The 20,929-nt window shown below is 40.5% G+C and overlaps 1 protein-coding gene across 1 annotated transcript in view; it reads left to right on the plus strand.

Annotated features, from left to right (window-relative positions):
* Positions 1 to 20,929, plus strand: part of DEG2 (DEGP protease 2) — a 381,058-nt gene that overhangs the window by 274,717 nt on the left and 85,412 nt on the right. The gene's annotated exons all lie outside the window — the stretch shown is intronic.

A 20,929-nucleotide genomic window follows, 5' to 3' on the forward strand; every position in this document is an offset into this window, starting at 1 on the left:
CTCTTCCTCCTCCAAGACTCAAAAACCAAAATGAGCAAATGAAATGACCAAATTCCCTTTTCTAGCCACGACCCAACCTGCCGACAATTTTTGTATCATCGCGTGATATTTCAGAAATATCGCGATATTTTTGGGAGAGGAAATATCGCGATATTTCGGCTCACCAAAAATATCATGATGTTTCCGAAAAACAACACTGTTGTTAAGTACTCTTGCAATAAGAAGATTCATAATAAGTACTTAAGCAACATAAACGATCTTAAATCAAGATAAATTTCACTCATCATCTTGCATTAAGCATCCTAGATCTAGTTTGCATTAATAATTTACCTCCTAGCATACGCTAGGTTGATAGAGATTTAGGGCAACCATTTTCAAACTAGCTAGGGAGGTTCAACTCTTCCTAGTAGTTAACATAGTGACCTTGCAGTCGTTAGAGCCACAGTCTCTGCAGTGCCGGAGGCACTAGGCGAGTGGAACACAGGGGGGGCTATTGTTAATTAGCTTGTTGCATGCTTCCCATTGGCTCCCATTTAACAACTTACTTTGGGAATTGTTTCTCAAAACGGTTAAGGGAAAGGTTCTACTCAGACTAGGCATATAATTAAAATTAACCAGGATCATTGCATCTCACATAGGTCCTAGGACTTGCACATCATATAGGTTAGTCAATGATTCAAGAACTGGGTGTCCATCCGGTCACTTGGTTTCAGTTTACCATAAGCATGAATTGTTAATCTTTCTAAATTTAACTAAGTAGCTAGGCCACTCATCCGTGTCTCCCAAGCAAGTTGGTTCTCAACTTGTTTTCCTTCATCTCATTTCATAGGGACTACCCCCCATAACCTACTATTAGGACACAACTAGAATGGAGTGGGCGGGGACCAGAGTGACAAGCCTCGCCGTGAGCGGTTGTCGTGGTGCGTGTATAATCTGAGCAACAACAATTTGTATAGGTCTAAGGAAATTTCTTTTTCACACGTGCAAGGGTCCTTGGAGGCATTTTCTGCATTGACTTTTTTGCTGCAAGATTTGACATCAGTTTGAGAGAGTTTGACTTTGTCTTTTGACTTGCTTTGGGTGGGAAAATTTTTATTTCTTGAGGCCTAGTTGACTGGCACAAAAATCGAGGTGATCTGGGTTGTTTGACTAACATTGACTTCAGGGTTGACTGTAGGATTTGGTTATAGAATTTCTCTTTTGACTGAGTTTGACTAGGATTTCTTGGAATGGTTTGGGCTAGCTTTGACCAACATTTGAGGCCAAATTTGTGGATTGTTGACCAAACTCTTGGAAGGATGATTTGACCCTTGACTTTGACTAGTTAGGGCACATTTCAACTGTTGCTGAATTGGACAAAAATTGCATACTTTGACAGTTGACGAGAATTGACTTTGGAGGGTCATCATCGGTGATTTTTGGTTCGTCTATTTTTGGATGGTCAAAGGTTGAATTTGTCTCATTGTGAAATTGGATTATTGTACTCTTTGCTGAACATTTTATGACAATCTAATGAGAAGAAGAATTTGAAAGGGTTTTCCCCCTTGTGGGGTTTTTCCCTGGACTTTGACCAATCTTGGTATCTCTTGTCATTGCTTCTGATTGTCTCCTATTGCTCACTGTCATTTACTGTTCTATCTACAATTACTATTGTTTATTGAAAGATTGAATTGATTGCTAATTCAAGAAGAAGGATTGGGCTAAAGTAATTTTAACAGCACAAAGCAATGGAAAATTAACATGGTATCAAAGCTAAGGTGAAGGACAAGCCCAAAGGAGACAAGAGCTAGAGCAATCATCTTTGGAAAAGTTGAAGGAATCTATCTGAACAGGTCAAGATGACTACCTCATATTTCAAGGAAGCTGAGAAGCTAGGAGACTCATCAAATTTTGTTGCTTGGAAGATTAGGTTGGAAATCATATCAGATGACAATGATGTCTTGGAGTACATACAAGAAAAAGTTCCCGAGCCACCGGAAAATGCTCCCGCTGCTGCCAAGAACAAGTACAAGAAAGGTGAGTTAAAAGAAAAGAAAATTATTGCCGATGGTTTGCAAAATCATTTACTTGTCTATGTCAAAAATTTGAAGAAAGCTAAGGATATGTATGATAAACTAGTTGACATGTATGAGGTCAATAATTTGCAAGAAATCATCTCCTTGAAAGATCAACTAAATGATATGAAAATGAATAAAGGTGAATCTATGCAGTCCTATATCATGAGGATATCTCGTCATAGAAATCAATTACAGAGAGTTGGGGAATCTATACCTGACAGGAGTTGGTGTTGGTAACCCTTAGAGGTCTCCCTCGTATTTGGAAAACCTTCATTACCACCATAAGCAATAACAACAATTTCCTGTCATTTGATGAGCTTGTTGGAAAATGCACTCAAGAAGAATCCAGGATGATTTCAAGAGGTAGGATTCAAAAGCAGGAAGAAGGAGAGCCATCAACATTTGTCACTCAAGGAAAGAAAAGGAAGGAAAGAGGAGGTCCATCTGATTCAAGTCTGCTCCAGCTCCTCGGGACTCCAATAGAAGGAAATAAAAAAGGAACAAGGACATGTCAAAGATTGAGTGTTATAATTGTCACAAGTTTGGCCACTATGCTCAAGATTGCCGAGCAAGGAGGGATGCTCCAAGGTCAAGGAATAACAACAATTGTGGCTTCAACAATAGCAGGTTCAATAGAAGAAGAGATGATTGAAGAGGAAGAGATGATAGAAGAAGAAGAGATACTCTGGATGATCAAGAAGAAGGCCATCGTCCTCAAAAGAAGTCAAGGAATTCTAGGTATGAAAGTAATGCAACTGCTAGTCAATCTGAGTATATTCTTATTTCTGCCCTCTCTAGTTCTTCTCCTTCAGATTCATATGATAGTTGGATAGTAGATAGTGGGGCCTCTCGACACTTCTCCGGGTATAAGGAGGTCCTCTCAAATCTAGTTGAGAGGGAGACAAGTTTGAAGATTATTCTTGGAGACAATACTAAATATCCCATAAAGGGATTTGGATCTGTCAAATCTGGTTTCAATTTGGTTTCATGTAGTGATGTATGTTTTGGAACTAAAGAAGAACCCGATATCAATTTTTGCCTTGGAAGACAAAGGAATGAGAGTAACCTTCATCAAAGGAAAAGTCCTCACCTAGTCGAAGGAATCTCAAATGAAAGATGCCTTTACATTGGGATTTAGAGTAGAAGGACTCTATAGAGTCACTGGAAGACCTCTTCTAGCAATGGTCCACGACACTAATCATCAAAGTGAGCTATGGCATCGAAGATTGGCACATCTACATTATGAAGCTCTTCCAAAATTGAAGAAGTTGGTCTCTGGGATCCCTAATGTTCAAGCTCAGGATGAATAAGACCAATGACATCCTTCAACTCATTCATTCTGACCTATGTGGACCGATGCCCGTGCATTCTCTTGGTGGCCATCTCTACTACATAACTTTCATTGATGATTTCTCCAGGAAGACATGGATATATTACTTGAAGCATAAGGATGAGGCCTTTGATATATTCAAGGACTTCAAGGCTTTGATCAAAAATCAAACAGGGGAGAAAATCAAGGTCTTCAGGTTTGACAAAGGAGGAGAGTATATTTAGAATGAGTTCATAGACTTTTGCAAGAAGGAAGGTATCAAGAAGGAGACTATTGTGCCCTACGATCCTGAACAAAATGGAGTGGCTGAGAGAAAAAATAGGTCTATTGTGGAAGTTGCCTGAGCTATGCTCCATGATCAAAAGTTGATAAAGTTACTTTGGGGTGAAGCAACAAATACAACAATATATGTTCAAAACAGGGTTCCTTGTCAAGTGCTGGACAACAAGACTCCCGAAGAAGTATTCACAGGTGTGAAGCCCAACATTAGTCATCTCAGGGTATTTGGTTGTCCCGTATATTTCCATGTGTTGAAGGACAATAGGAACAAATTGGAAGCCACCGGAAGAAAATGTAAGTTTGTTGGGTATTGTGAAAATTCTAAAACATTTAGAATATATATTCTTGGTCATTAAAAGGTTGGGATTAGTAGGGATGTAACATTCGATGAAGATGTTGCTCTTGGAAAAGCAAGGGACCTTCCTCCGCCTCCTCAAAAGAAAGATGATGATATGGAAGGTCCCTCCATGCTGGAATCTGAGAATTATGATCCTATGGAACCCATGGATCCTTTGGACACTTGTCCAAGTGATCCTCCTACCAGGAAAAGACCATTGTGGTTTCGAGATACATTACAAGACACCGAGAAACACATTCCTGCCAGAGGGACTTTTAGAGAGAGCAAGAAGCCATGTTGATATCAGGGATACCTTGTTGCGATGAGTACAACCATTCAAACTGAACTGCGTACCTTCGAAGAAGCTATGAAAGAACAACTCTAGAAAGATGTTATGGATAAAGAATACAAATCTATTATGAAGAATGATGTATGGGATGTTGTTTCGAGGCCGAAAGGAAAATCAATGGTGACTTCAGAATGGCTATATAAAATCAACAATGGAGTTGATGAAGAATCGATAAATACAAGGCAAGGTTCGTGGCCCGAGGGTTCTTCTAGAAAGAGCGAGAAGATTATGATGATACATTTTCTCCTGTTGCTCGCTACAAAACCATTAGTTCGATCGTTGCGCTTGCTACTAGTCAAGGATGGACCCTTCACCAAATGGATGTGAAGATAACGTTCCTTCATGACATACTATAGGAAGAAGTTTATGTTGAGGAACCACGGGGATTTGAAGTGAAGGATTGAAAGACACATGTTTGCAGGTTGAGGAAAGCACTATATGGCTTGAAGCAAGCCCCGAGCATGGTTTGCTCATATTGACAGTTACCTGGTGAAGCTTGGATTCACGAGAAGCAATGTCGATCCCAACCTCTACTTCAAAGTGTTCCAAGGTATGCCTTTGATTTTAGTTCTATATGTTGATGATCTATTCTTGACAGGTAGTGAGCCCCTAATGATTGAGTGTAAGAGGGAGTTGCCTCTGAGTTCGAAATGAAGGATCTTTGTATGATGCACAATTTCTTGGGACTAGAAGTCTAGCAGAGACCTGGAGAGATTTTCCTATCTCAAGAAAAATATGTTGTGAAGTTGTTGGAGAGATTTGGAATGATAGAGTGTAAATCCTTTGCCACCCCGATCTTAAGTCAATTTATGACTAAGCTCTCCATACACATTGGGTTGCTGCCAAAAACATTTTGAGATACTTGCATGGGACTATTTGCCTCGGTTTAAGATATTTTTCCGAAGATTTACAATTGCATGGATATACAGATGCTGATTTGGGTTGGAAACGTTATTGACAGGAAGAGCACATCAGAGTGTTGCTTTAGCTTGCGATCTACCATGATATCTTGGATGAGCAGGAAACAGAAATCCGTAGCATTAAGCATGATTGAGGGCTAGCTGTGAGGCAGTTTGGTTGAGAAAGCTTTTTTGGAGAGCTATTTGAGCAGATCCTTGATACTACTGCGATATATTGCGACAACAAGATTGGGATCCGATTGGTAGAGAATCTCGTATTTCATGGTAAGTCCAAGCACATTGAGATCAAGTACCACTACATTCGAGACATGGTATAGAGAGGAGCTGTAAGACTCCATCATATATCAACAGATGAGAAGATAACAAATATTCTCACCAAGGCTTTACCGAAAGGGAAGTTCTTGATATTCAGAAAGCAAGTTGGACTGTTGGATCTGACCCTCCTGGGTAAGGGTCTCTATTGATCAAGAACACTGAGCATTGCTCTTCCCCTTGTTTGAGCTCCCAAGGAGGAATTGTGTATTGAGGGCTCTTGGGATTGAGGTATCTCTGGACAATAGGATTGGTGTTATCCTTATCCTCTATGGTAAGTGAATCTCACCTATTGTCACCATAGGGTGTGCGTGATTCTTGTCATTTATGACAAGTTGTGTATCTCCCCCTCTCATGATTGATAGAGTATACCCTAGTGTGCATCCTACCCACAAGTGAGGCTTGTTGAGATTGCTCCTCATCTGGCCAATGGGTTGAGAAGACTTGAGTAGGTGTGATCCTTGCATAACAATTGGATCTCCCTCAAATATAGAGGATGCAGTTCTACCACTTGACTCTTTAGGGTCAACATAGGAAGATCAATAGACATTGGGATTGGTGTGATCTCTACCCTCGCTGGTAGATGGATCCCGCCTAATTGTCACTAGACATTAGGATTGGTGTGATCTCTAGCCTCGTTGGTAGATGGATCTTGCCCAATTGTCACCAGACATTGGGATTGGTGTGATCTCTAGCCTCATTGGTAGATGGATCTTGCCCAATTGGCACCAAACATTGGGATTGGTGTGATCTTTGGCAATGTTGCACGAAGTGGGGATGAAACGGGGACATTTTTTGGAAGCGGGGACGCAGAAGTGTCATTTTCCAAAAATCTAGGAAGCGAAGCATCTCAGAAGTGTCTACTATATATATATATATTATTTTTTTGCATTTATATTAAAAAAACATCTAAACGACAAAATTAGTTGTAGAAGACATGAAAACATGCATATTTTTACATAAATCAAGATAGATATGGCATCCATTGTACATCAATGATTAATTATTCCAGCATCAACCATCTACAATCTTGATTCCTCTTCTCTTGTCTAGCCTTTGCCTCTACTTCAATTCCATAGCGATTTTAGTCAACTTTGCCTAATTTTGATCAAAAAGCTTAATCCAAGCCTTATAATATGGTAGAGAAAGCTTAACATGCCTGATCAATGATTTTGACTTGAGTGAAGGGTACATAATTGCTAAGGCCATGACAAAGGAGTTCAACAATCAATAACACCAACACTGGGGGGGGTACATATAGGGCTTGTTGCTCTTGGTTAAATGCCAATCACATGCCCTCATACATGATATAATCCAATGAAACACCACAATCCCATTGATCCTGAAAACTGTTAAGTCTGCTGAATTTTGAATGGGATATGAAATTCTATTTTCTCCATATGAAGTCTGATGAGGTTGGAACCACTCTTAAACATCCCGAGTCATTTCATGGTAATGTTAAAAATTTAAGTAAAAGGATGGAAATGAAAGATAAAGGAGAATGTCACTTTTACTTTAAGAATATAACATTACCATTAGGGAGCACCGTGGGAGTATTCGGAAAGTGTAGTTCCTCATAGAACAATTCGAAATTTCCAAAAAAAAAAAGCCTCGTGGAACTGTCCACTTTCTCTTGAATCCGCTCGCGATTCGCGGTGGATACACGCCCGAACCTCCAAAGATTCGCACCCAATCCTTTCTGGATCTACAGATAAGGAAATAGGAACCGCGGATCGGGCAATAGGAGTCGTGGATCGGGGCCCCACAAATCCAATTTTGCAAGAATCGCCAAAAAAAAGACGATCCTCGGATATGATTTTCTGATCGGCGGTTCCGCCGAAGGATCAGCGGTACGGGACGTAGATTTGCCTTTGGATCCTTGGGGGGGTGTGGTTCCTGCAACACTGATCTCTAGCCTCACTGGTAAATGGATCTCGCTTAATTGTCACCAAACATTAGGATTGGTGTGATCTCTACCCATGTTGGTAGATGGATCTCACCCAATTGTCATTGGACGATAGGATTGGTGTGATCTCTACCCTTCTTGCTAGTAGACGGATTTCGCCTATTGTCATTGGATAGAGGGTTGTAGCTTGTTAAGCTCCCCTGTGATGTCAAATTCTTCTTTTAGATTCGAGAGTGTTCAACAGATGAAGTACAAATAAGCAAAGATGAATAGAGACGACATTTGATTTGATGATGACGAGATATCTGTGACGGGATATTCTTTGCAGTAGGAAATTTCTCCCTAGCTGAGAGGGAGTGTTAATTTGGCAGCTCAAGGACAAATTCCCTCCTTTGGACATTATTCCTCTTTCATAGAGACCCAAAATTGACCTTGAAGCACTGAATTTGGATGAGGAAAAGTGTATTTTTGAAGTCAAGCCCATAGGTACACAAATTATTAAGGTCGGCTTAAGGACAAATTGCCCCTCCAAAGTTGCATATAAATACAACTGACCTCAAGCACATTTGGACATCACATCACAACATCTCTTCTTCTCTCTCAAGTTTGATTGTTCATACAACTTTGAGGCAGTTTCTTTTTCACACATGTAAGGGTCCTTGGACACATTTTCTATGTTTACTTTTCTATTGGAGGATTTGACATTAGTTTGACTGAGTTTGACTTCACATGTTGACTTGCTTTGAGTGGGAAAATTCCAATTTCTTGATGCTGAGTTGACTGGCAAAAAACCCGAGGTGATCTGGGTTATTTCACTGGCATTGACTTGATGATTGACTTCGAAATTTCTCTCTTTTGACCGAGTTTGACTGGGATTTCCTAGACTGTTTTGTGTTGACTTTGACCAACATTTGAGGTTGAATTTGTGGACTGTTGACTGAGCTCTTAGAAGGTTGATTTGACCATTGAATTTTACTAGTTAGGGCACATTTTGATTGTTGCTGACTTGGGCAGAAATTGCAGACTTTGATAGTTGACTGGAATTGACTTTAGAGGCTCATCATTGGTTATTTCTGGTTTGTCTATTTTTTGATAGTCAAAGGTTGACTTTGACTCATTGTCGAAATTGGATTATTGTACTCTCTGCTTGATCCAAAATGGATTTTGGATAGACTCCTAAGTCTAAGTGTTCCTCACTGAGGAAAATGAAAGTCCAAGGAAGTTCTTGAAACTAGCCCCATTGCAGAGATCGTCTCATTCTGAATCTACTGCAACTTGAATGGGAAAAAACTGACTTAGGATGCAGAAGTTATCATAAAATGAAACTGCCTCTATCCTTTGGAAAAAGGAGCAAAATCCACTAATAATGGGTCCTAAAAACCCTCTAAGTCTTCAAAATCCTCGAAAAGGTCAAAACCAGCGCAAAAGGAGGACCTCTTAAAAAGTCGGATTACACTATCGGGACCCAAAAATATGAAGAAATGGCGGAAATGAGGCCTATCGTAGGCTTGAACAGTGAGTGAATAGGAGCCATCAGATTTGGCCGATCAACGGTCCAGATCCAATCGGCAATCGCAATCGGCAGTGGCTATCAGAGGATATCAGAGCACAACCTATGGTTATTGCGATTGCGACATTGCAATCGGCGATTGCAACAGAGCGATATCACAATTGGCGACCATAACAGAGCGCTACATTGGCCCGGGGCATGAGCAATTTGCGATTGCGACAAGTCGCATTGCAATATCGCATTGCCGCATTACAGAGGAGCAGGGATATGTTATATATATATATATATGCGATGCAATTGGCCGGACCCGACGGCAATATGAACCGGGTTTAATATATTTTGAAATCTGTTGAAAGGCATTTTTTATGTATTTTCGTATATTTTTCTATTAAACGAAATACAAAGGGGATGCACGATGCGATGAAGTTCGGACCCGAAGGGGTTTTGGAATGAAAACGAATAATATTTGAAATCCGTCATAAGCCATTTTTGCGGTCTTTTCACAGTTTTAATGAAATTTTAAAATACAAAGGGAAACCTTGGAACAAGGCATTGGCGACTTGCAATAGCGATTATGGGCGGACCCGATGGGAGTTTAGGACGTGATTATGAAAATTTGGAATCTGGGAATAGTGTTCTTTGCGGATTTTTCCTGTGTTAGTGCATTTCTCTGTGTTAACAAAAAGCGACCGTTTCAGGGATTACACAAGCCCGGTGCACTCATCCATTACAGAATAGGTGGCATCCATCCCTGAGGGTGTTTAGCAATGATTGCTAACGCTCAGAGAGGGGATTTGAGCGGATTGTGGCTAGAAGACAGAGAGCCCGAAAGGGAAAATGAACCAACAATGCCGATTTGGCTTAAAAAGCTACAGAACGACAGAAACAAGAGGGGGGCTGCTGAGTGGTTTTTTGGTTGTTGTTGATTGTTGTTGATGGCAGCTGAGGTTGTTTTGTTGCTGACAGTGAAGCCAAAGTAGGAAGCTAAGGCGAAGGAGGCAGCGCAGAAGCAAAAAGGCAGCCAAGGGAGTCACTTGGAAGTCAAGTGAAAAGCCAAGAGGGCTGTAAACTGATAGAGGGCAGAAAGAAGCCAGAGCCGAAGAGCCAGAGCCAGAGCCAGAGCTAGAGTCAGAGCCAAAGAGCTAGAACCAAGAGCCAAGAGCCAGAGCTTCAAGAGCCAGGGAATAACATGGTGTCTGAACCCACTGTTTCTGTGTAAAACAACAGGAGTTAAGCCAAGAGCTTGAAAAAAAAGACTTATACCATAATCCCAGAGAGCCTAGTTGAGTTGACTAGAGCTCACAGAGATGTAGCCCAAGAGTTGTGGGTGAACTCCTAATTAAATTGTTATTTCTGTGTGTGTTTTATTGCTGCATTGTCTCTACTATTTTATTTACTGTTATATGCATTTATATATCAGTTTAAGCACATCAACTTACAACACAACAAAAAAAATTAAAGCATGTAATCAGTTAAAAACAATACATCAACATACACCTATATTTTTAAGCATTTCTTAATTCCGCATTGCTTAATCAATAAGACTTGGGAAAATTTAAAGCTTTGGAAGTGAGAGAGGTTCTTGTAAGTTAAACAAGAAGCCTAAATGCCCCATTTCCAGATCACTGCTGAACATTTTATGACAATCTAATAAGAAGAATTTGAAAGGGTTTTCCCCCTTGTGTGGTTTCCCTTGGTCTTTGACCAATTTTTGGTGTCTCTTGTCATTTTTTTTCTGATTGTCTCCTATTGCTCATTTTCATTTACTATTCTATCTACGATTACTATTGTTTATTGAAAGATTGAATTGATTGCTAATTGAAGAAGAAGAATTGGGCTAAAGTAATTGTAACAACATAGAGCAATGGAAAATTAACATAGGGCAGCGTAATATTCAAGCCTATGGAAAGCCTATTGCCCTAGTATTGATATGCAATTCATGGTAATGTTAAATTTTTAAAGTAAAAGTGATATTCTCCTTTACCTTTCATTTTCTTTCTTCTACTTAAATTTTTAACATTACCATGAAATGACTCAGGATGTTTGAGAGTGGTTTAGACCTCATTGGATTTCATATGGAGAAAGTAGAATTTTAGATCTCACTCCAAGTCCAGCAAACTTGGTTTCAAGATTTCAAGATTGGGGGATTGCAATGTTTTCATTGGATTTTGTCATGTAGTAGGGAATGGAACTCATATTTAAGCAAGAGCACCAAGCCCTCTATGTACCTTGATGTTAGTGACATTGGTTATCGAACTCCTCTATCATGACCCTACTAAAAATGTACCCATCACTCAAACAAAATGTTGACTTGAAATGCTATGTTTTTTCTATATTATGTTAATTGCTTAGAGGGTGATATTAATGACAAAGATTCGAAGATAGGCAATGATTTTGATGATATGTAGGTATTTGTTGTAGCATGACTTTTTTGGATGGTAAAGGCCATCTAGAGCCTATTTGTTGATGTATTTTTGTTAAATTGGCAACTAGGGCCAAACTCCATGTGGGTCGGCTTATTTATGGCAGCTGATATTTTTATTGGATCCCTCTCGTCGAGAGGTGTAGGATTGATCCAAAGATCATCCGATTCCGATAAGTATTCATGGAGATATGAATTTATTTTGTTTATGTAATTATTATCAAGCCGACCAGCTCTTATGTAGGCTCTAGAAGCCCATCCGACGTGTCTATTCATCATCCTCAAGTTAGTATAAATAAAAGAGGATTTGATGTCATTTGATACATACATTATTGTGGTGATCTCCTCCTCTCCACGTCTTGGGTTTTTGGAGTAGGAGAGAGACACCATGAAAATGTACGTTGGCCTATGATGCCCTAGTTCTAACACACAAGATACACAGTTAAAATACGCAGCTTGGGTAGATGGAAGACGCAGTAAGAGGGAGCCATGGAAGCCGCAGTGATACGTTGCCTTAATCTGCTCCTGAAGAGCCGCACGTAATGTTGTTCATGATTCATGGTAAAATGGAATGCTGCGAATGGCATGCAGCAATGACAATAAATATTATACACAGATATTACATGGATTACACACAGCAACTCAATGAATGTGTATATGCACAACGCAGGTGGATACGTTGGGCACTCATAGATATAAATATATACACTAACGCTGAGCACTCATAGATATATATACGCTAGGCCATTTGGAACGCTGGAATAGCAGACGGTTAGGATTATGGTGAACACAATATAAATATCTCCTTCACGTTGGACCGTCACATATATATGAAACCGCAGCACATACTTGAAGCCGCAGCCAATGCACGTAAACACAGTCTATATATGAAACCGCAGCACATACCTAAAGCCGCAATCAATGCACGTAAACACAGTTTATATATATACACGCAGAGGTCCTGTACACATCGCGGAGGTTATATACATACACAGAGGTCCTGTACGCATCGTGGAGGTTATATATATACACGCAGAGGTCCTGTACACATCACAGAGGTTATATATATACACAGAGGTCCTGTACTCATCGCAAAGGCTATATATATACACGTAGAGGATGCCAAAGACTCTTATATATACTCACAAATGTCTTTGATGTATATTTGTTGAAGCCGCAGAGGTTTGTCGCTTTGGTATATGGTCTCACATTCGTCTCTCTAATGTGGTATGGCATTCGCATGATATCCCTGATTATAATGGCATTCGCATGATATCCCTGATTATAATGGCATATGATTACATCCGTCAATGGCATATGATCACAATACTGTGATGGTATATGATATTGCTCTGGTGTGAAAACTGATACAAAGATGTATGGCATCAACGTTATATGACAGGGTCTCAATATGTATGATCTTGCTCCAGTTGTATATAGGGTCTTAATATGTATGTGGTCTTGATATGTATGGTCTTTATATATACGTTGGACTGTACATACGATGGGCAGTAATCGCTGGACAACATACGCTACAGTGCATAAGTTATATATATACGCTGGACACATATATATAACGCAGTCTTGGGCAGCAACATAATATATTGTGGATGGGCTGTGCAACGAATACATGGAGCATGGGTAGCAGCATGATGGTCAGCATTATGAGATCATGTGCATGGGTAGCACAATGATACATTAGCAGGGGCAGTAGCGTGATGATGATGCACCTTAGTTTGAACAACATTATAAGATCATGGACATGGGCAGCATGATAATCATGATTAGTGCAACATGATGCAGTATGCAGTGGTGTAGCTTGAGAACCTGATGTAGGATGATGATAGGTGAAGGAGTCACCTTGGAGGATCAGTTGAAGAAGAATGTCTTCAACTGATCTCATCGTTATAGAAGATGATCTATGCTAAGATCTAGACAAGTCAAAGTGTTGACTTCTGTTCTAAATGTACTCTCTCTCTTTCTCTGCTGAACTTTGAAGATAAAAGAAGAATTGATCAAGGGTTTCCCCACACATTGTGGGGTTTGTCCCTGGCTTGCGCCATATCTTGTGTCTTCTTGTCTTGGCTTGTCTTCTGCATATTATATTTATGTTCTATCTGCAGTTTATCGTAATGCTGATGTGATTGCTAAAATTTAAATAAATTGCTCTAGCATAGAACATACCTAAACTTAACATGGTATCGGAGTTGAGGTGAAGACAATGCCCAAGCAAGAGTGAAAGAGCAATCACCAAATACAGTTGGGACAAGACAGAAGGATCAATGGGTTCCTCATAATTCACCTAGGGTGAAGTTGAAGCAGAGAATGTTATTAGAATGGCGTAGCAAAACTTCTGATGGCATCACTTCATTGGGAAGTTCAGATCTAAGGGTAGGAAGGAAAGGTAGATGTCTTGGTTATGAGTTCGGCCCTTATGCGAAGGAGTGCCCGAATGACAGAGATGCGGGTCATCAAAGACAATGGTTGACTCTTCCACGAAAGCAAGGAACCCCAAAATCTCTTTTATGTACCTGATTGAACCTGATGTCCATCTCGGAAATGGAAGTCAAAGGTTACAAGGTGGCACTTATCGATGGAAAGGTACGTGTTTGAAAATAGATCTTTTAAAGATGTTTTTGAGTTCAGGGTTGTATCAAGTTGCCGGAAGTCCACTGGGGACCATGTCCATTGACTCAGCACCAAAGGTCTGTGAGTCAGATGGTGACTAGGATGCCTGAATTAAAAAAGAAGCATGAAGGTACATGTCTGAAATGTACCGAAGGAAAATATTATAAGGGGACCATTCCCCTCATGCAGCAGGTTCACAGGCTTGGAACAACCCAAGGAGTTTGAGACTCATGATCAGGAATCTCATGTATACAGGTGGAAGAAAGCCCTTTATGGCTTGAAGCAAATCACCTCGGGCGTAGTATGAGAGGATTGATAGCTGTCTAATGCAGCTAAGATTCACTAGGAGTGAAACCGATCCAAAACCATTACTCGAAGGTTGTGGATGATAAACCTCTCGTACCGGCACCTATGTCTGACAGGTGCAGACCCTCTCATTTATAGGAGACAGAGGGAGTTGGATTTGGAATGTGGGAAGATAAGCTGCAAGCTTGTGACTGCCTCGAGGATCTTAACTTTCAGAAGTTATATGGTAATGATGTTGGACCAGATTTGGGAAATGCCTTTGAGTTTCATAAACTCATTCGCATTGATGCTCTTGGAGAACCTCCGTTCGAACATATGTGTTGCAGTTAGCATGGTGAGCTCATATTTGGTTGAGCCTCACTTGATTGGTGCCAAGAATCTTTTGAGATATCTTTGGGGGCACAATCTCTCATGGATTGAGATACACTGCCGAAAATATGAAACCACATGATTATTCGAATGATGAGTGGGCAGGCAGTGTGGAGGATCACTAGAGCACTTTTCAGTGTTGGTTCTCTTTGGATTCTGCTTCGATGCAGGAAGCAGAAGTCGGTCACTATAAGCACCGCCAAGACCGAATACATGGCTATGAGTATGATCTCGTATGAAGCTGCATGGTTGCGGAATTTTTTATGTTAGTTGTTTTTCTCTGTGACAACCAGAGGTGTGATTCGATTATTGAGGAATCCTGTATTCGACAATTGCTCCAGCAGACAAACATTAGATACTGCCTTATCTAGGATATGGAAAGTCGATGAGCAAGGAGGCTCCATCGCACTGAGATGATATACAGGTCGCTAAAGCCCCGGGGGAAAGATCAAATTTGTGATTTTCCTGAATGACTTGGAGTCATCAAGGGACCTTTGTAAAAGGGTCCTGCATGTTGCATACATTGAGCTCTGGGAGCTCTGGGGGGCTTGCAGTTCTACTGGAGCAACATACGACCACAGGGTGACTCACCCTCCCCTGGTGGTGCACACTGGAACAAGATGATTCGCTCTCTTCTGGGACAAGATGATTCTCTCTCTTGTGGAACAGGATGATTTGCTCTCCTGTGTAGCAGGATTGATGTGTTCTCCTGTGAGGCCTAGATTAATGTGTTCTCCATGGCGGCCTGGATTGATGTGTTCTCCATGGCGATTGTAGCAGGATTGATGTGTTCTCCTGTGAGGACAGGATTGATTAAGTTCTCCTGTCGAGGCATCCTACCCATGCAGTCTGGGACTCATGGGAAGTACCTCTCATCTGATCAATGAGCAGGGAAATGAAGTTAGGGACCATAGTAGTACCGATGGACGCATCGTTGTATCTATCGTACTCCCTACGCTAGGATGTCCTCCATTGATCTGGGATCAATGATACTGGTCTGGGACCAGTGGTAGGAGTTGTACATACTATGACGCTGACTTTGGGTCGGCTGAGACTGGTCTGGGACCAGTGGTACATACTCTGAGACTGACTTCGTGTCAGTGCAGTACTGGTCTAGGACCAGTAGGAGTGGTACCTACTATGACGCTGACTTTGGGTCGGTTGAGACTGGTCTGGGATCAGTGGTACGCACTCTGAGTCTGACTTCAGGTCAGTGGAGAATGGTATGAGACATTCTCGATCAATTCTTCTTCCTCATAGTTCAGCAGAGCTGAGCAGAGTAGAGCTAGCAGGACCAGCAGCGTTGAGCAGAGCAGAGCTAGCAGAGCCAGCAGAGCTGAGCTAGCAGAGCCAGCAGAGCTGAGCAGAGCTAGCAGAGCTGAGCAAAGCAGAGCAGAGCTAGCAGAGTCAACAGAGTTGAGCAGAGCAGAGCTAGCAGAGCCAGCAGAGCTGAGCAGAGCAAAGCAAAGCCAGCAGAGCTGAGCAGAGTAGAGCAGAGCCAGCAGAGCTGAGCAAATATGGGCAGAGCAGTGCAGGGCACTGATGGCAGAGATAGTACAGTCGGACATATGGATCAACAGATGGAGTTCCCCCTAGTTGAGAGGGAGTGTTAAATTGGCAACTAGGGCCAAATTCATGTTGGCTTATTTATGGCAGCTGATATTTTTATTGGATCCCTCTCGTCGAGAGGTGTAGGATTGATCCAAAGATCATCCGATTCCGATAAGTATTCATGGAGATATGAATTTATTTTGTTTATGTAATTATTATCAAGCCGACCAGTTCTTATGTAGGCTCTAGAAGCCCATCCGACATGTCTATTCATCATCCTCAAGTTAGTATAAATAAAAGAGGATTTGATGTCATTTGATACATACATTATTGTGGTGATCTCCTCCTCTCCACGTCTTGGGTTTTTGGAGCAGGAGAGAGACACCATGAAAATGTACGCTGGCCTATGATGCCCTAGTTCTAACACACAAGATACACAGTTAAAATACGCAGCTTGGGTAGATGGAAGACGCAGTAAGAGGGAGCCATGGAAGCTGCAGTGATACGTTGCCCTAATCTGCTCCTGAAGAGCCGCACGTAATGTTGTTCATGATTCACGGTAAAATGGAATGCTGTGAATGGCATGCAGCAATGGCAATAAATATTATACACAGATATTACATGGATTACACACAGCAACTCAATGAATGTGTATATGCACAACGCAGGTGGATACGTTGGGCACTCATAGATATAAATATATACGCTAACGCTGAATACGCTAGACCATTTGGAACGCTGGAACAACAGACGGTTAGGATTATGGTGAACGCAATATAAATATCTACTTCACGCTAGACCGTCACATATATATGAAACCGCAGCACATACTTGAAGCCGCAGCCAATGCACGTAAACACAGTCTATATATGAAACCGCAGCACATACCTGAAGCCGCAGTCAATGCACGTAAACACAGTTTATATATATACACGCAGAGGTCCTGTACACATCGCGGAGGTTATATACATACACAGAGGTCCTGTACGCATCGCGGAGGTTATATATATACACGCAGAGGTCCTGTACACATCGCAGAGGTTATATATATACACAGAGGTCCTGTACACATCGCAGAGGCTATATATATACACGTAGAGGATGCCAAAGACTCTTATATATACTCACAAATGTCTCTTATGTATATTCGCTGAAGCCGCAGAGGTTTTTCGCTTTGGTATATGGTCTCGCATTCGTCTCTCTAATGTGGTATGGCATTCGCATGATATCCCTGGTTATAATGGCATATGATTACATCCCTCAATGGCATATGATCACAATACTGTGATGGTATATGATATTGCTCTGGTGTGAAAACTGATACAAAGATGTATGGCATCAACGTTATATGACAGGGTCTCAATATGTATGATCTTGCTCCAGTTGTATATAGGGTCTTAATATGTATGTGGTCTTGATATGTATGGTCTTTATATATACGCTGGACTGTACATACGATGGGCAGTAATTGCTGGACAACATACGCTACAGTACATAAGTTATATATATACGCTGGACACATATATATAACGCAGTCTTGGGCAGCAACATAATATATTGTGGATGGGCTGTGCAACGAATACATGGAGCATGGGTAGCAGCATGATGGTCAGCATTATGAGATCATGTGCATGGGTAGCACAATGATACATTAGCAGGGGCAGTAGCGTGATGATGATGCACCTTAGTTTGAACAGCATTATGATGGATAAGATCATGGACATGGGCAACATGATAATCATGATTAGTGCAACATGATGCAGTATCCAGTGGTGTAGCTTGAGAACCTGATGTAGGATGATGATAGGTGAAGGAGTCACCTTGGAGGATCAGTTGAAGCAGAATGTCTTCAACTGATCTCATTGTTATAGAAGATGATCTATGCTCAGATCTAGACAAGTCAAAGTGTTGACTTTTGTTGTAAATGTACTCTCTCTCTCTTTCTCTGCTGAACTTTGAAGATAAAAGAAGAATTGATCAAGGGTTTCCCCACACATTGTGGGGTTTGTCCCTGGCTTGCGCCATATCTTGTGTCTTCTTGTCTTGGCTTGTCTTCTGCATATTATATTTATGTTCTATCTGCAGTTTATCGTAATGCTGATGTGATTGCTAAAATTTAAATAAATTGCTCTAGCATAGAACATACCTAAACTTAACAATTTTCAGTTCAGAGATGTATTGCACTTAATGCTATTTTGGTTATGTGCACCCTTACATGCTATATAAGTGAGAACTTGTAACTTGTGGACATGTGGTTGATGAAGACTATAACTTCTAGATCATTGTTGTTATATGGTTTAATCCATGTTTTTATGCTTTTTATATCTAATTCATCATTCTACATGCTTTTGTTGACATATATGCATCAAAATATATAAAATATATATTATATAAAAATTGCTCCCGACCCGAGAGCTTTTGAAAATGTCGCTCCTCGCTCCCGCTTCCAAGCAGCCTTAGTTCCTCCTCCTTGGGCTAGGAGCATGTGATAGGGGCATTTAATGATCCTCCCATACCTAAATCTAGCAATTTGTATAAGGTCATAAGCTAGTGTGAAGTTTGAAGATGATACTTTGTGTGATATACTTATATGGCTCTAACATTGAATATGGTCCACTTTTTATGCTTCAATGACTCTTGTATCCATGCTAAAAGACCTTGCTTGATTCTTTGGAGCTTTCATTTGATGATGATTCATAGTTCTTTGGAGGATGTTGATGATGCTTCACTCATACCTCTTGGACATTTATGACACACCCTATGGAGGGCCTTCCATTATACCTTGTATGTTGCACACTAGATGATGGGCATTAAGCTTGATGATGATTTGGCATGCACCCTATGACACTCCTCCACCTCCAACACCTTGGACACTAGCCATTGGAGTTAGGGCATTTCTCATTGATCATGATGTGGCACCTCCTTGCATGACGTGGGCTTAAGGAAGGATGATGTTAGGCTTGAGAGAGTACTTTTACTGTGGAAACATGCCTCTTGGACTATTCAGTGCACCTCTTGATGAAAAGACATGTCTTTTGAGGATTATGTCACATGTTTAGGCCTCTACACCCACACGTGGCCTTTTTTTAGGGTATTTTTCATGTTATTTTGTTGTTTTTTCACATTTGAGGCTATATTGGGGGTCGGCTTTGATGACCTATAACTTGTATTATGGATTTTCATATTTTAGTGGCTTTTATCCTAAGCTAATGCCCTTGGTTTTCCTCACATAAATAGGGAATCACTTAGTTCATTTGTATCACTTAGTTCATTTGTTCATTGCAAAACTTGAGAGACATCTCTTGGATTACATACATGTTCTTTGGTTCACTATGGAGCTCTAGTTGAGTGACTCATTTGGGGACTTTTTGGATGTGGATTTTTTACCTCATTTCATGGATGTTTATGGTGACACTTGGATGAATGCATAGTAAGATAAGAAGTCTAATTTATCTTATTTTGGTTTCATGTTTTGTTGGATGGATGATGCATGTTATCATGATATTTGTTTCATGATCCTTGTTAAACTAACGCTTCCTGAGGAAGTAGCATGTTATCTCCATCCCTTAATCTATTCGTAAAACTTTGAGAGCCATGACTCAAACTTTAGGGTAAGTATGTTAACTTTCCCTAGTTCTTTTGAGTCTTGTTTCTACTCTAAAAGTCGCCTTAAGTTTGTATGTTCCTAGACTCCATTAGCCCTAGATTGAGAAGGCACTAGTCCTCTCTCTTGTGGTAATCCTTAAAACCCTAATTTTTTATTTTGTTTTAAGGTAAATTAGGGTTTTTTTATAGCAAAATCATACATTTTCAGCATTTATTGACTTGGACATTGATGTCCTAGGGTGAGGAATTGATTGGGAAAGTAAAGTTACATTTCATGTGCAATTTTCAGCCATTAATTAGGGCTGACGTCTAGGGTTTAAGTGTTGTTACATACCTTTTAACCATAGAAAATTGTTGTAATTTATTCTCTCATTTACTCATAATTAGCCCTCATTTCACATTTTATTATCATAGGTTTTGAGGCTAAATTTGTTGTTGTTATAAACTATTGTATTTCTGCAAATTCTGATTTAAAGAGCTAGTTTATGACAGCCAAGTGTAATCTCTTGGTTGTGTATGTTTGGGAACCTATTTGAGCCTTGATTGGTTGACCTAAGCCTTTAGATTGAACCATAGGAATCTGAATTCAAACCTTGAAGTTGGTTTTTAATCCACCCTAAACCCTATTTCCTAATTCCTTGGGTGGAAATGATTGTAGAACACTTAGGCAGCACGTGGCTTAAGGTAATGAGTTTATTTGATTCCTAATTTCTACTAGGGAAGCCTCTCTTGTGTTAGATTGTGTCTATTACTAAAACGAAGGGAGTTGTTGCTGAGGTGACAGTAGTGGTATTCCCATTATTGCACTTGATATAGGTTGCCTAGTGAGGTTTTGCACTAGGGTGATACATTTTTGATGTAACATGCAGCATGACAACCATGTTGTGATGGACAAACTTCAGCCATTGGAATACATGGTTACAAATAATAGGGTGATGATTGGATTCCTTCTCTTCGAGCTGGGAATTAATTGCATTAAAGACATCGGGAGAAAAGAGTGGCCCAGCCAGTTCAATGTCCGGAACTTAAAGCTACCTGCTGTTTCGA

This window comes from Pinus tabuliformis, chromosome 2_1 (genome assembly GCF_031772625.1).
Source record: "Pinus tabuliformis cultivar Carrire ecotype Pingquan chromosome 2_1, CPIR1, whole genome shotgun sequence".
In the NCBI taxonomy this organism is placed as follows: Eukaryota; Viridiplantae; Streptophyta; class Pinopsida; order Pinales; family Pinaceae; genus Pinus; species Pinus tabuliformis.